Below are 14,858 nucleotides of genomic sequence, written 5' to 3'. Positions count from 1 at the left end.
CCTCCAGGTTCCTGTCTCACATTCCAAATGACATGTCAGGTCCCTGTCTCAGGATGGACTGATTTAAATCACCAATTTTCATCATGATTTCAATCAGCAAGTAGGACACCTTGATTAAAATAATCAATTTTAATCTTGTTTTGCATTAATATATTTGTTATTTTCCTAAAGTGAGGTTAATTCTCTTTGGTTGGTATAATTTGGTACTTGTTTTTCCAACTATAAGGATACATTATATTTATACATCTTTATTTAAACAATTATATACCTTTCCATACTTTCAGCCTGATTCTTAATTTTTACATTTTTTTGTTAGAAAATGGTGAATGACATCTCTTATTTATGAGATGATTAATTTTTGGTCAAGTTGCATTTGGATGGCAATAGGAATTCAATTAAAATTCATAAAAACTGTATTTTACAATTTCTTTCTTACTTAAAATTAAATTAAATTGTGCTAAATACATAAGAAAAATATCAAAACTTGTTTTGCATTTATAACTAATGGATGCATTAAACAATGGAAGTATTACATTAGTGAATTGAACTGACTTTAGAACTAGTAAATCTCACCCTCTCACATCCATGTTTTATTCATAGATTGAAAGAGGAAAACAAGCTTTCCTGCTTTTTCAACTCCTAATTGGTTTCTTAACTTCCAATGAGCTAGTCATTGAACTGAGCTAGTTGGAAAAAAAATGAAGAAAATAGTCTCTCTCAGCACCTGTAGAAGAGGCTCTTGCTTTTAAAAGCCAGCTAAGCACTTGAACAGACTGGCTTCAGGGGCTTCCAGGAGTTCAGTATTTCCACTTTCTTTAAAACTAGAACCTGGAGCTCCAAACATGTATGGCTTAATATTTTTTGTATATATTGTTAAGGATTTTCATGGATTACAGGAAACTGAGCCCTGAACTCAGATTGTCATAAATTCACATTTAATTTTAAATAGGGTTTATTTTTAAAAGTAAATGTATTTGGTTTAAATAAAATCTGCTTTAAAGCGAAAAATTGTCTGCCTAGCCCTGCCTGCCTCGTACACGCCTCACGCTCCTGACTTTACGAACTTCCAGCCCCTGTTATCCTGAGAGCGCCCTCTCTCCCCCCATTCCCCCCGCCGGCTACCGGCCTCGCACCTTGAGCCCCAACGACTGCCCCAGCTCCCAGCCTCGCGCCCCTGGGGGGGGGGTCTGCGCATGCGTATTATAACTCCGCCGGTGGAGGATGGGCACGCTCCCGTCCCCACGCTGAAGACTTGTGCGCTGCCCACCGCGCCCTTGTGAGGCGTTGGAGCAAGAAGAAAACTACAGCTTCCGGCATGCAACGCGCAGCGGCCCAAGGCGGTAGGCTGTGGCGGACTGGCAGCGGTGCATGCTGGGAGCTGTAGTTCCCGGTTCTTTGTATTGTCTCTTCTCTCTGGTGGGGAACCCGACCGCCAGTCTTGCTGGGTGAGTGACTGACAGCTCCCTGCAGCCAGTGGCCGAGGTGCTGGGTGGTGGAGAAGGCGCCCGTCGCCCCGGTGACCGGTGGCGAGCTGGTGACTCGGTGAGGCGCTGGAGTCCTGGGGAACGGAGGTGAGTGGGTCTGGGAGCCGTACTCCCTTCCCCCCCGACCAAACCGACTGTGTGCGCGGGACCCTACTCGAGACGGGGGGTGGAAGGAGTAAAGTGGGGGAGGGGAGAGACCTGAGGGGAATCGGGGGAGGGGGGTAGCGTGCAGAAGTTAGACACCCCGAGCGCTGCAGTGTGTGTGTGTGTGTGTGTGTGGCGGGGAGTGGTTCCGTTACAAGCTGGGCTTTGCAGGGGGGTGGGGATTTGTTTGTTGGGCTCCCGATTTTACTGCTTGCTTTTCAAACGCTCCCAACCGACCCGAGTGCTGCTTTTCCCTCTCAATCCCAGCGGCTTCACCCTCCTGAGGCTGCTTCGATAAGGTGGTTAACGTGTAACGCTGTTTGGAGAGTAGCGTGCAACAGTTGCTTGGCTGGGGGAGGGGGTACAGTAAACTGCTCCTGGTCCCCCAACTCTCTAACAGCTACCTGACCCCACTCGCTGTTGTATCTGCCTGCCCTGTTAATGAATTTACTTCAGTACTCTAGTGAGGTGGGGAAACGCTATTATCTCCACTTTGCACAGGCACAGAAAGGTTACTGCTGTGATTGATGCTCCTTTAGGAAAATGATTTATAAACCAAAGCCTCTGCACATTACTGATAATAATACTTGGAAATTGTGTAGCACTATTTGTGTTCAAAGTGTTTTACATCTACTAATCCTCCTGATACCTCTGGAAAGTGAATATGTATGATTCCATTTTTACAGATGGGGAAAATGAGGGAGAGAGGTTAGGTGACTTGCCCAAGGGCACACAAGGAGTTGGTAGCAGTGGCAGGATTTAGATTCCCAGTTTATTAAAAAATATTATGAATATGTTTATTCCTGAGAGGATACTTTCCTTTGGATACCAGTTCATATGAAGATATTTCTGATATAACTGGCTCTCTTTTCATCCTCTTCCTAGTTTGCCTGCACTCTTTTCTGATGTGAGTGCTGGAGGTGAGTCGCTCTGTGATCGGTGAGCTTTTTGTGTCCACAAAAAGATGTTATTCTTTTACCTAGGGCAGCAGTTCTCAAACTGTGGGTCAGACCCCAAAGTGGGTCGTGACCCCATTTTAACGGGGTTGCTAGGGCTGGCATTAGACTTGCTGGGGGCAGGGGCCAAAGCCCCACTTCCTTGGGTGGTGGGGCTCAGAACTCAGTTTCAGCCCTGGGTGGCGGGGCTCAGATTACAGGTCCCCCGCCTGGGGCTGAAATCCTTGGCCTTTTCCCCCACCACCCCTCCCAAAGCCCTGCCCGGGGTGGCAGGGCTCAGGCTTTGGTCCCCCCTCCTGGGATCATGCAGTAATTTTTGTTGTCAGTAGCGGGTTGCAGTGCACTGAAGTTTGAGAACTCCTGACCTAGGGTCTTAGGTAATTGAGCTCTTTTAAAACTCATCCTTCTCATCACTGCTTCATTCATAGTTTTCCAGATAATTTGTAACTTTCATCTATAACACCAAAGCTTGGATGCTTTGAGTCTTCTCTCAGTGTCCTTCTTACGTGTCTCCATACAGGAGAATTGACTGTAGATAGTACCGTAGCAATTTAGTGAGGATATATTGAGTTTTAATTTTTGATAACTCAGAAGTCTTTGGAAGTTGTTGAATACTTTTGCAAACTGTATCCTTCTTTTGATTTCTTCATCACATCTTCCGTTTAGTGTTGTTAGACTGCCTACACTTATTTCACCTCTCAACCATCAAGTAATAGGTGTTGCCTGTCTTGTGCATCTCTGTCATAGGTGCCAACTCCCTGGATGCTTCGGGGCGGGAACACCCATGGAAAAAAAATAGTGGATGCTCAGCACCCACTGACAGCCCTGCCGATCAGCTCCTACCCCTCCGCCCCCCCCCAGCGCCTCCTGTCTGCTGAGGATCAGCTGTTCAGTGGTGGGCTGGAGATGCTGGGGAGGGGGGAAGAGGGAGGAGAAGGAGCAGGAAGAGGCGGAAAAGGGTGGGGTGGGAAGGGGTGGAGGTGGAAAGGGGTGGGGCAGGGTGGGGTCTTGGGGGAAGGGGTTGAGTGGGGGCGGGGCCTGGGGCGGAGCAGGGGTTGAGCACCCCTGGGGAAATTAGAAAGTTGGTGCCTCTGGTCTCTGTGTTTGTTTATTATCATACTTTCTGTCTTCCTAATGTCGATCCTCACTCCATATTTCTTGCGGACATTGTTTGCAGCAATAAGCATGTTCTGAAGCTCTTCCTTAGAGTCAGCCAGTGCTACTCAGATCTCATGGGCTCTGGAGCCAAATTAGCGATAAAAATTACCCAATGAACCACGGCAGTATGAATTCATTGTTTCATTTACTCTCTCTATATATATCAAGGGTGGGCAAAATATGGCCTGTAGGCCGGATGCGGCCCATCTAACATTTCTCTCCGGTCTGCCATGACTAAAATTTCTGTCCGGCCTCCTCTTCCCCCTTGTGATCTCCGAGTCCGGACCTCTAAAAGTCCTGCGGGGCGCTCAGGCAGGCTGCTGCTGGTACATCTGTGCGCACCCCGGGGTGGAGGGGAGGTGGCTCCATGCACTGCTCCCCCCCCAGCACTGTCCTCACAGCTCCCATTGGCCGGAAACCGGCCAATGGGAGCTCCGGGGGCAGTGCTTGCGGGCGCAGGCAGTGCACGGAGACCCACTGCACTCTTAGGTTGGTTAATAATTAAAACACACAGTGGTTTAATATGTGCTACAAAGATCTGCAGGAGACACATTAAAGAGCCACTTGCGGCTCCTGAGCCTCAGTCTGAGTATCACTGGTCTAAGCAATGCAAACTAGGTCACTGATGTATCTTATGTTATTAATGTATATGTCATTGGCCTGTATGTCCTGGTTGGGTGTCTTCTAAACTTTTCCTCATTATAACGTCTACATATGTTAAATAACTGCGGAGATAGGTGTACACCAAGGTTGCATTCTTTCTCAATGCTGCCATGCTTTGATAGTGCATAGTTCATTCAGATTGCTGCTTTCTGTCTCCAATATAGGCTTTTTATTAATTGTGTATCTTGAAAGTCAATATTCTTCAAGAATATGTATCATCTTGTTGTATTGGATTTTATCAAATGCCTTCTCAGAATCTACAAAGCACATATAAATTTCCTTTTGCACTTTGATCGCACACTCAGATAAGGTCCTTAGGGAAAGATTGCCTTCCTCATGCCTGCTCTTGAGGAGAAACCAAACTAACTTCTACTAATTTTTGAGGTATACCTCCACTACTTAACTATATTCTGGCAAAGCAATTCCTTCTGATACAGATATAAGCAGTATGTTTTGCTAATAATGAGATAGTATTTTTAAGTAAGAATGTTCACTAATATCTCAATCCAGTTCACAATGACCCACTGTCTACAAAGCAAAAAATGCCACCGTTAGTGGCACCATTGTTGTCATTCCCGGAAAAGAGGCCAAAGATTTAATAAATGTGGAAACTAAAGGAATTCTCACTCCTGCAAATTGTTCCTACAAAATAGAATTGGTATATTGGCCGTGCAGTGTGGAAAAGCTGCTGTCTTTGCTGTACCAGTATCTTTCACAAGAACCAAGTTAATGCACACAAATTTAGAGCAAGAGCACCCCCCTCCCCCATTCATTCGGGTGGTGCCCACTCAAATAATTTTTGCTGAGGGTCTGCTGGTGTTTTTGCTATCACAGTTTCCTTCAGTTGTGTCATTTGGCTGTAAATATGCCACATTTCAGCACTGAGCAAAAAAAGTTTTGATTTATGAGAGCTCTGTGGAGGCATACTTGGGGAAAGGAGTGCTGCCTGTTACTCAACAGAGGCAGTTCTGCATTGATGTACTTTAGAGTCCTGTCCAGTTCTTGGACAGAAAAAAAAATGTCTATAACCTGGAGTAGGGGTGGAAAATATCAACCAGGGAACACGTTACCTCAACAGTTTCCCCCGTCCTCTTCTTTTCCCGTGACAGACAAACAATCAATTGTATGGTTGCATGGGTAACAGACTTTCAAGATGAGCTGAATACTCAGCCCTATAGTCCTAATTTTCACATACTCCCTCTTGGCCCACTGGAGCTATTTCTTAAATTAATTTCTGAATATATCTCCTGTTTTTATTTGTGCTTTTTTTTATTGTCGTGGGTTAATAGGAGCAGATGCATGAAATAAGACAGTTCCTCCCGCCCCACAATAGAGAGTTTGAGAAATGGCAGGAAAGCCTCAGTGGAAATGGTGGCAGCTGGCAAACTACAGTGAAAATGCAAAAATAGCTTTTTGAGGAAATTTAATGTTTGTAGGAGACAGGTACAGCCCAAGGACAATTGCAAACCAGATTCTGTCTCTATTTATGCTATGTTGTGCCTTGGATCTCACAACAGGTTGATCACAAATGTACACAAGAATGTATGGTGTCAGAGAACTTGCAAGTTTTACTTCTGATTCAGTATACCATTTTGTAGTTCAGCAACAAGGACAATGTGGTTTATGAGGCAAATTCTTGCTTTGTTATGCTGGTGTAAACTAACTTCAGTGGATTTACACTGCTGCAACGATTCTCAAACTGTGGGTCGGAACCCCAAAGTGGGTCGGAACTCCATTTTAATGGGGTTGCCAGGGCTGGCTTAGACTTGCTGGGGCCCAGGGCCGAAGCCTGAGCCCCACCACCCGAAGCTGAAGCCTGATTTTAGCCCTACGTGTTGCCCCCCCCCCGCCCGGGGAAGTGGGGCTCAGGTGGGCTCAGGCTTCGGTCCCCCCTCCTGAGGTCGTGCAGTCACGGTGCAATGAAGTTTGAGAACCCCTGCCCTCCTGTAACAGCTGCATTTAGTCCCTGTGTACACAAGGAAATGTTTCTTTCTGTAAGGTGATACAAAGTTTTCAAGGTAATAAAACACCATATGCAGTCTCATTTACTAAGCTGAAAAAAATATTCCAATGTCAATACAATCTGTGAAACCTTTTATCCAATTACAGTAGTAACTTTTTATTGTTATTAACCCTTAACAGAGATATGGAAATGTCATGAAATTATACTTTTTTGCATGGGATCATATTACCATTTATGTTTTCCAAAGAGTATTGGGCCTGTTTTGCTCTTAACATGCATGCATAACCCCCACTAGCATTTTGGAAAATGTTAGGGAATCTCCTCTGCAGGTATCTTGGCATTCAGTGAGTGGTTATTTTTATAGCAACCATGTCATCCTACTTAGTGATGTCATCAGAAGCCTATGACAAAATGAATTTAAAAATTAATTTAAAATATAATTTAAAAATGAATTCAGTAACATGCTGCAACCATTTTTGTATTTACCCTAAATGGATTAAACACTGTTTTAGTTCCAAACATAGTGCACTAACGTAGAAATTATTACAGTATAGTAATATAATGGAGATAATTGGATGTACATTAATATCTTAGGAAACTCAAGAGTGTGGCCTAATGGAAGTAGGATATTCCTCTTTTTCAGGCATAGGACTGGGTGTAAGGTAGCTGGGGTTCTGTTTTCTGCCACTGATTCCTAACAAAGGTGGCGTGAGATTGATTAATGTTTGTAAAGCACTTCTTAACCCTTGGATGGAAAGCATTATGTAAGTGCAAAGTATTAGGCTTTGTCTACACTGCCAATTGAAGGACAAAACTTTTGTCATTCACAAATGCTTAAAAAAGTCCTCTAACAGGAGCACATCCTGGAGTTGAGTCTTCAACTAAGTGTCTTTTCCAATCCAGGAGAATTCATTTCCAAGTATCAACCACGAGAGGGTGAGAAGCAATCTCTGACCATTTAAATAATACTTTAATTATTAGAGTAGTGAAATAACTAACATGCTTGAAAAGCTAGGCCTGAGATGCCAATGAATGCTTTTTGTTTTGTAAAGCATTTAAAGTTTCAGATCTTGCAAGCACAAATGTCACTCTTGGCAAAAGAATGTGTACATGTATTGCTGTCCATGTTCAAAGTGCTTTATCAGTTTTAGTTTAAGTACATGCCAGGAAGTCAAATTATGACTACAGTATGAATTGTAACTTTGAAATTCTTGATTCTTTGTTTTTTAACGATCAACCAAAAAAATAATATTTACAAAGGTCATCTATGGCCATTCCAATGTGAATGCACCTGATCTTGGAAACTGGTAAGCGTTAGGTAGGTACTTAAGGTAAAAAATATCCATTAATTTTGTGTGCTCCATTTGGGACATCAAGGACCTGATCTTTTAGGGTACTTAGTGGTATGTAGCAGTGGTTTTCAAACTGCGGGTTGTGACCCAGAACTGGGTCGCGGAATGGAAGGCACTGGATTGTGGTGGCTCTGGTCAGCACTGCTGACTGGGCCATTAAAAGTCCGGTCGGCGGTGCTGCCTGGCTAAGGCAGGCTAGTTCCTATCTGTTCTGACACCATGCCGCGCCCCAGAAGTGGCCAGCAGGAGGTCCGGCTCCTAGGCACACTGCCCCTGCCCCGAGCACTTCTACATTCTCAGTCTTCTTAGGTTTCATTGTATATAGTTTAGTTTAGGAGTACCCTTTATTTAGTTTGCAGCATTTAGTTAGGTTAGATCAGGGGTCCCCGTGGGCGCAATGGCACCTGCCAGGACAGTTGTGTGTGCCCGCAGGACACCGTGCCGCTGAAAGGCTGCTGCCAAGCATGGCTGTCGGAGAACTGCCCCCCAAAATGCTGCTGAGAAGCGTTGCCATTTCTTGGTGGCATTTCGGCAGCGATGCTTCTTCCCGCTGCTGTTGCTTCGTGGCATTTCGGTGGCGGGGTGTCTGGTGCTCGCCACAGTCTTCTGGGAATAGGAATTTGCTATTCCCACAGAAAGGTTGGGGACCACTAGGTTAGATAGTTATCCTGGGAGATGCCCTCACCAGGGTTTAAGCATTGTCTGTCATGTGGAGCATTGTCTGTCTCCACTAGTGACCCGTGGGGGGGGGGGGGGCATGTGGTGTTTGTTGTACTGGGAGAAAGGCATATTAAAGAAAGGTGTTCCATCAGTAAAACATTCAGAAAGAGAGCACTGGTGGCAAGAGACTTGTGCTTAAAGCCACACCTTTTGGAACAGGCCATGAGGCCTGCTTTGGCACTGGGGACCTCCACTAATCAACCAGTTCTGTAGTCTTCTTTGAGCTGACATGAAATGTTGCTCCAGTTTGAAGTCTGATGATTGCCCTAAGAGGAAAAGGGATCGTTCTCCTTCCTCTGGTCCTCCAAGTAAAAGGACCTGTAAGATGAACCAAGATCACTCCAGAGATCAGAGAGATTCTTCATCATCTTCTAACAGGAGTGCTGATCAGCACCTTGATTCCTCCGGTACATGGGATGGAGCTGGGCTATCTAACTACTACCTTGTATCATGTTGGCTATACCAACTGCAAGGAGAGGATGGCAGCTACAGGTCTTAATGGCAGAACCCGCATACGCACAGTTTTTCAAGGACAAAGTGGACCTATGGCCACATCCAAAGTTTTTATTGAATATAGTTTCATGATTTCATCTTAACTAAATGCTTAATTTACCAGTGTTCTTTCCTAAATCAATGCAAATGAACAATGACTTCACGTGTTGATTGTGAGATGATGCTTGACATTTTACCTGGAAAGAATTATGCCCTTTTGGGTCAGGTGGTCTCTGTGCGAATGATTTCCAGGTGGATAACTTCATTACATCAGCATATGAAATAGCTCAGACCATGCCCCCTACAGAGATTGTGAGGTCATTCAATGAGAGCTCAAGTGACAGTGGTAACATTCCTCCATGATGTTTCAGTATTGGACATTTGCAGGGCTGCCACCTGGTCTTTTGTACATACTTTTTACTAGGCACTATGCAGTTACCACTATGTGTAGGTCAGATGCAAACTTTTTAGGAAGGCAGTCCTGCAGTCATTGTTTAAGTAAAATTTGAGTCCCACATCCTGTGAATACTGCTTGTGGGTGACCTAAGTGGAATACCTGTCTGTAACCACTTAAAGAAGAAAAGATGGTAACTTGTTCTTCAAGATGTGGATGCATGCGTGTATTCCATGACCCACTCTCCGTCTCCTGTGCATCACAGTCTCTAGTCTTGATGTATGAAGGAACTGAGGGGAGTCAGGCCAGTGCTGTTCTTAAATAGCCTGGCGAAGGGCTAGAACCACAGAGCGTGAGCACTGCTTCTATAGGTACTGCTGGATAAAGTTCTCTAGCTTCAATGTGATAGGCATGTGCATACCTGAGTGGAATACATATCTGCACCAATATCTCAAAGAACAACACTTAGAATACAGGCAAGTAACAGTTTTCAGGGTTCCCATCCACCTTTTTCTCCCGCGTTTCATACCTGTCTAATTTCATGTCCCTTCTTTCCTTACTGGATCATGCACTCTATCCCTCTTTTTGTCGTTGTTGTTGTTCTCACTACTTTTTAATTTTTTTGCTTTCCAGACCACGTGGTAGGTCACTTTAAATTAAGGGATGAGCATAACACAGAACAATATTGCTGTCCTACGTGATCAGATGTGATGCATTGTGTGGTCAGGTGGGTAGTCTGATCCATGAATGTGGAAACCCGACTTTTATGAACAAAAACTATGTAGACCCTTCCTACTTACATCAAGTAGAAAGTGTGCCAGGGTACCTACCTGCAGATGTATTTTTTAAAAACTGTTATCAATTAGTATTAGTCCAAATAACTAGTATATTCCTAAGTATTATTTAATATATTTCACGTCTGAAGGCTGCTCTCTGACTTAATTGATGAGTATTATTCTGCAGCATATAGCAAGTTAATAAGGATGCAGTGAACTGACAGTCTGCTGCACAAGTATTCAGTAGGTGAAATGATGATATCTACATGTCCTGTATTAAAATAGAATTAGTCATTTTAAATAACATCAAAACTGTGACAGTGACAGTAGATACTCTGGCTGTACTATCACATTTATTGTGAAGGGAGGCAGCATGTCCAGTATAAGAACACCAGGCTAAGAGTCAGGAGACCTAGATTTGCCACTGAGCTGTTGTTATATTGGGCAAGTCAATTTGTCTGCCTCTGCTTCTCCATCTGTAAAGTGAGGATAATGATACTTGCCCTCATTACAAATCACTTTCCGATCTAGATATGAGAAGTATTGTAAGAATTGACTATTAATAATTTTTCAGTGATTCCTTTGTATGATGGAAAGTGGGTAAACTTAAATTGTTGGATGCCAAGTAATTTTATTTTAAAAATCACTAAAAATATTTAATTTAGAAAAATAAGAAATGGTAGGCCAGCTCTTACTAATTTTTTCTCTTACTGCCAGTCCAGGGGCATGACTCCCTCTACTTTAGGCTATGTCTACATTACGAGATAGGGGTATGATTCCCCTGCTTGCATACATGCTCTCATGCTAGCTCTGATTAAGTGTGCTTTCAGGCAGGTTTGTACTTGGCACAGTTAGTCATGCCTCTATTGTCTTTACCAGTGCTACCATGGCTACACTGCTATTTATATTAGCACGAGTTCGATGAGAGCTAGTGCAAGTATTTGTACACAAGCAGGGGGAATTACACTGTCAGACTTATCTGGAGTAGCTCACAAGCATGAGTACCAGCCTCAGGGCAGACTGTTACAAACCAGGGCACAAACCCAAACTGGTTGTGAGTTCTATATGGTAGAACCTCAGAGTTATGAACACCAAAGTTATGAACTGACTGGTCAACCACACACCTCCTTTGGAATTGGAAGTATGCAATCAGGCAGCAGAGACCAAAAAAAAAAAAAGTAAATACTGTTCAGTACAATACTATGTTAAACGTAAACCACTAAAGAAAAAGGGAAAGTTTAAAAAAAAAAGAAAAAAAAGATTTGGCAAGGTAAGGAAACTGTTTCTCTGCTTGTTTCATGTAAATTAAGATGGTTAAAAGCAACATTTTTTTCTGCATAGTAAAGTTTCAAAGCTATATTAAGTCAATGTTCAGCTGTAAACTTTTGAAAGAGCAACCATAATGATTTGTTCAGAGTTATGAACAATCTCCATTCCTGAGGTGTTTGTAACTCTGAGGTTCTGCTGTACTTAGGTTTCTTGAATCTACTGTGAACTTCAAAGGCTGTTGTGGTGCCTGAACATAGAGTCACAGACCACGGTACCCAAGGGGACTGTCTATCTTGCCACCCAGGTAAGCCTAACTTTGTGATAGGTGATCCCTTAAACCAAAATTCACAACAATATTCATGTTGTTCCCAGTCCTAAAGAACCAGGCACTTACTCCAGGTCAGTTATTCCTCAGATTGCAACCAAAGACAATCTTTGTAGCCAATCCTATAATAAACTAACTAAAGATTTATTAACTAAGAAGAGAAGTAAGAGAGTGTTTACCTGCTTTAACCTTGTAAATAAGACACACTCAAATGAGTTAGTCTTAGGTTCCAGAGAGAAATAGAAGCTGCTGTAATGTGCCAGCTCTTTATGTCGTTTAGGGCTAACCTAAGCTAAGCAGCTTTGGGATCACTTGCTTATGCTTAGAAATATTGCCTTCTCCAAATTCTAAGCAGCACAGTGATACAGTTACTTCTGGTCAGGGATTTTTATTTCCTTCCCACAGCATTCAAACTGATGGGACAGGTGTTTGAGCCCTATCTCCTCTTAATGGGTGTGTGTGTGTAGGGCAATCAGCAAAGTCTTAGTCCTTTGATGTTTCACAATGGCTCATTTTGGTTTCTTTGGACCATCTTGTGTGCAGGACAAACACTTTACATTAATTAATGCTTCTTTCCTGGTTGGTGAGTTACAGTTACAGAGGCTTACGGTGAAAACACTCAGTATAACTTTATACCATGGGATACGAATGTTATAAGTGAGATCAAGACAAGCTCGAAAGTTTGTCCTTCTCACCAACAGAAGTTGGTTCAATAAAAGATATTACCTCACCCACCGTGTCTCATCAATACATGCAGCATCCTACAAACATTTCATCAAGTCTAAACACATTATTATAAACTAAACATCTATTTTAATAATGCTAACACATAGGTGAGCCAGATTGGTTTCCAGCTATGCATTTGTCAGTGAACAGTGAGGCTTGGGGGCCTGGGCATAGGCTGGCACTTTGTCTACCAGTGTCACACACATCTGTAGCTTGTAGTGTAGATGAAAACTTAGGCACAGGGATTCATTTATATACCTTAGGGGACACCATGATTAAGATCAAGCAAAATAACCTCAATTATTAACCATGTCTATTTTGTTAGAAAGGAGAAGAAAACATTAAATAAAACAACACAAGTAACAGTACACCAATGATAGACTGGTTACTTGTGTTACAATCTCTTCTGTATGTGTGTCTGTGGAGAGCTTTTAACAGAGATTATAACTAGGGCCCTACCAAATTCACAGTGCATTTTGGTCAATGTCATGATCATATGATTTTAAAAAATTGCAAATTTCACAATTTTAGCTATTTAAATCTGAAATTTCATGCTGTTGTAATTGTAGGGGTCCTGATCCAAAAAGTAGTTTTGGGGGGTCGTAAGGTTATTGTAGGGGGAGTTGCGGTACTGCTACCCTTACTACTGCTGGTGGTGGCGGCGCTGCCTTCAGAGCTGGGCGGTTGGAGAGCGGTGGCTGCTGGTTGGGAGCCCAGCTCTGAAGGCAGAGCCGCTGCCAGCAGCAGTAGTGTAGAAGTAAGGATGGCATGGTATAGTATTGTCAACCTCACTTCTGTGTTGCTGCCTGCAGAGCTGAGCCCTCAGTCAGCAACCACCACTCTCTGGCTCTCCAGCTCTGAAGGCAGCAGCGCAGAAATAAAGGTGACATGGTATGGTATGATACTACCACCCTTACTTCTGCGCTGCTGCTGGTGGGGTACTGCTTCAGAGCTGGGTGCCCGGCCAACATCTGCTGCTCTTCTTCTGCATGCCTTCAGAGTGGGGCAGTTGAAAGGGTGGCAATACTGCGACCCCCTGTAGCTCCCTTTTTGGTCAGGGCCCCCAATTTGAGATACGCTGGTCTCCCCCTGTGAAATCTGTATAATATAGGGTAAAAGCACACACAAGACCAGATTTCACAGGGGGAGACCAGATTTCACGGTCCGTGATATGTTTTTCATGGCCGTGAATTTGGTAGAGCCCTAATTATAACCTTGAAAGTGGACTGCCTTTAGGGGGTGGGGCATACTTTGTTAAGTTAAGACCAATTAATATTGTTTCCCTAAATTATTGTGAATTCAGTCTTAGTATCTTACTAGATACTTAAAAACAGTTTGGGCAAAATAGTGTATGGGCAAAATAATTTGCTTAAGGGCAGGTGGTATCCTGTCTAGTTATTAATAACAACAACTAGTCAGTTTATAGATGGGCGATGTAAGCAATCTTAACTAAATCCTATGAAACTGAAAAAAATATTTAAATCTGTTGCTTAAAAGAAGCCATTTAAGGAGCTGTCTTGAGATGTGAATATCAAGAATTTTAAATCCTACTATTTTTGTTTACTAATATTTAGCCCCATCTCCTCTCCAGGAATACATGGACTAATAATCATTTGGTGATTAACAGGGGAAACTGTTGGTATTTTAAGTTACAACAGCATTTTTATATCCCAGTAAAATCATAGCAGTTTTAATCTAATCCCTTGGCAGTGTCTTAGTTAACGTTTTCTCACCAATCCATGTTGAAATGTTGGGAGGTTTCCTTGGTTTTTATTTCTTCTTAGTCTTCTCTGTTTTTCTTAGCTCTTATGGCTGCTTGTTTGTAGAAATGGACAGGATATATTGATAAGTGCTTGCTGTTTAAGCAGGATAGCAGAGGTTGTGTGTGTCTGAGAACTGCTCACTTCAGAGTTTTTATATTCTTCTTACTATTTCCATGAAATTATAAGAAAACACACCTCTTTCAGGCTTGTTTAGATTTAAAGCTTGTTGCTGTCACTCATTGGTCCATTCCTTGGGGGTTGGTTTAAGTGACACCTTCAGCTCTTGAATATGCAGTCTGTTTAATGAATACACAACATTTCTAATTGATTTTGTTTTTGTGGCAGGACTGTATCAGACAACTTTTAAAGTTAGTTTTAACTCTCTCTTTTTATTCAATCAATTTTCTGAGATATTTCTTCAATTTTAACAGAGTTTAACAGGAAATGAAATTCTGTTTCTAAAAAGTCCAAACAATACTGTTCTTTATATAAAGTTTTCAGTTTTTTAAAACAGTCTTTCAATATTAAATAATTCTTTAAGAGAGTCATTAGTTTAAATAGTTATTTAAAAAAGTTGTTTGTTCTACATGACAGTTTTTGGAAAGATTATTCTTCTTGTCTTCCTGAGTTGGGTGAGAGTTGCTTAAGCACTCTGAGTAATTAATAAGAGTAA

At 42.6% G+C, this 14,858-nt stretch overlaps 1 protein-coding gene across 2 annotated transcripts in view; it reads left to right on the top strand.

The window, feature by feature from the left end:
* Positions 1-1,381: 1,381 nt before the first annotated feature.
* RGS12 (regulator of G protein signaling 12) overlaps positions 1,382-14,858 on the top strand; it is a 191,392-nt gene continuing 177,915 nt past the window's right edge. Inside the window, exons 1-3 of one of the 2 annotated variants that reach the window (XM_074951772.1) lie at positions 1,382-1,571; positions 9,960-10,053; positions 11,577-11,675. The gene's annotated coding sequence lies outside the window, so the exon portion shown is untranslated. Of the gene's footprint in view, positions 1,572-9,959; positions 10,054-10,816; positions 11,676-14,858 lie in introns of those variants that run through there. The other variant, XM_074951773.1, reaches the window with a different exon arrangement.

This window comes from Natator depressus, chromosome 4 (genome assembly GCF_965152275.1).
Source record: "Natator depressus isolate rNatDep1 chromosome 4, rNatDep2.hap1, whole genome shotgun sequence".
In the NCBI taxonomy this organism is placed as follows: domain Eukaryota; kingdom Metazoa; phylum Chordata; order Testudines; family Cheloniidae; genus Natator; species Natator depressus.
The sequence above is the reverse complement of the archived record's forward strand: the minus strand, read 5'-3'. Positions and strand labels throughout refer to the sequence as shown.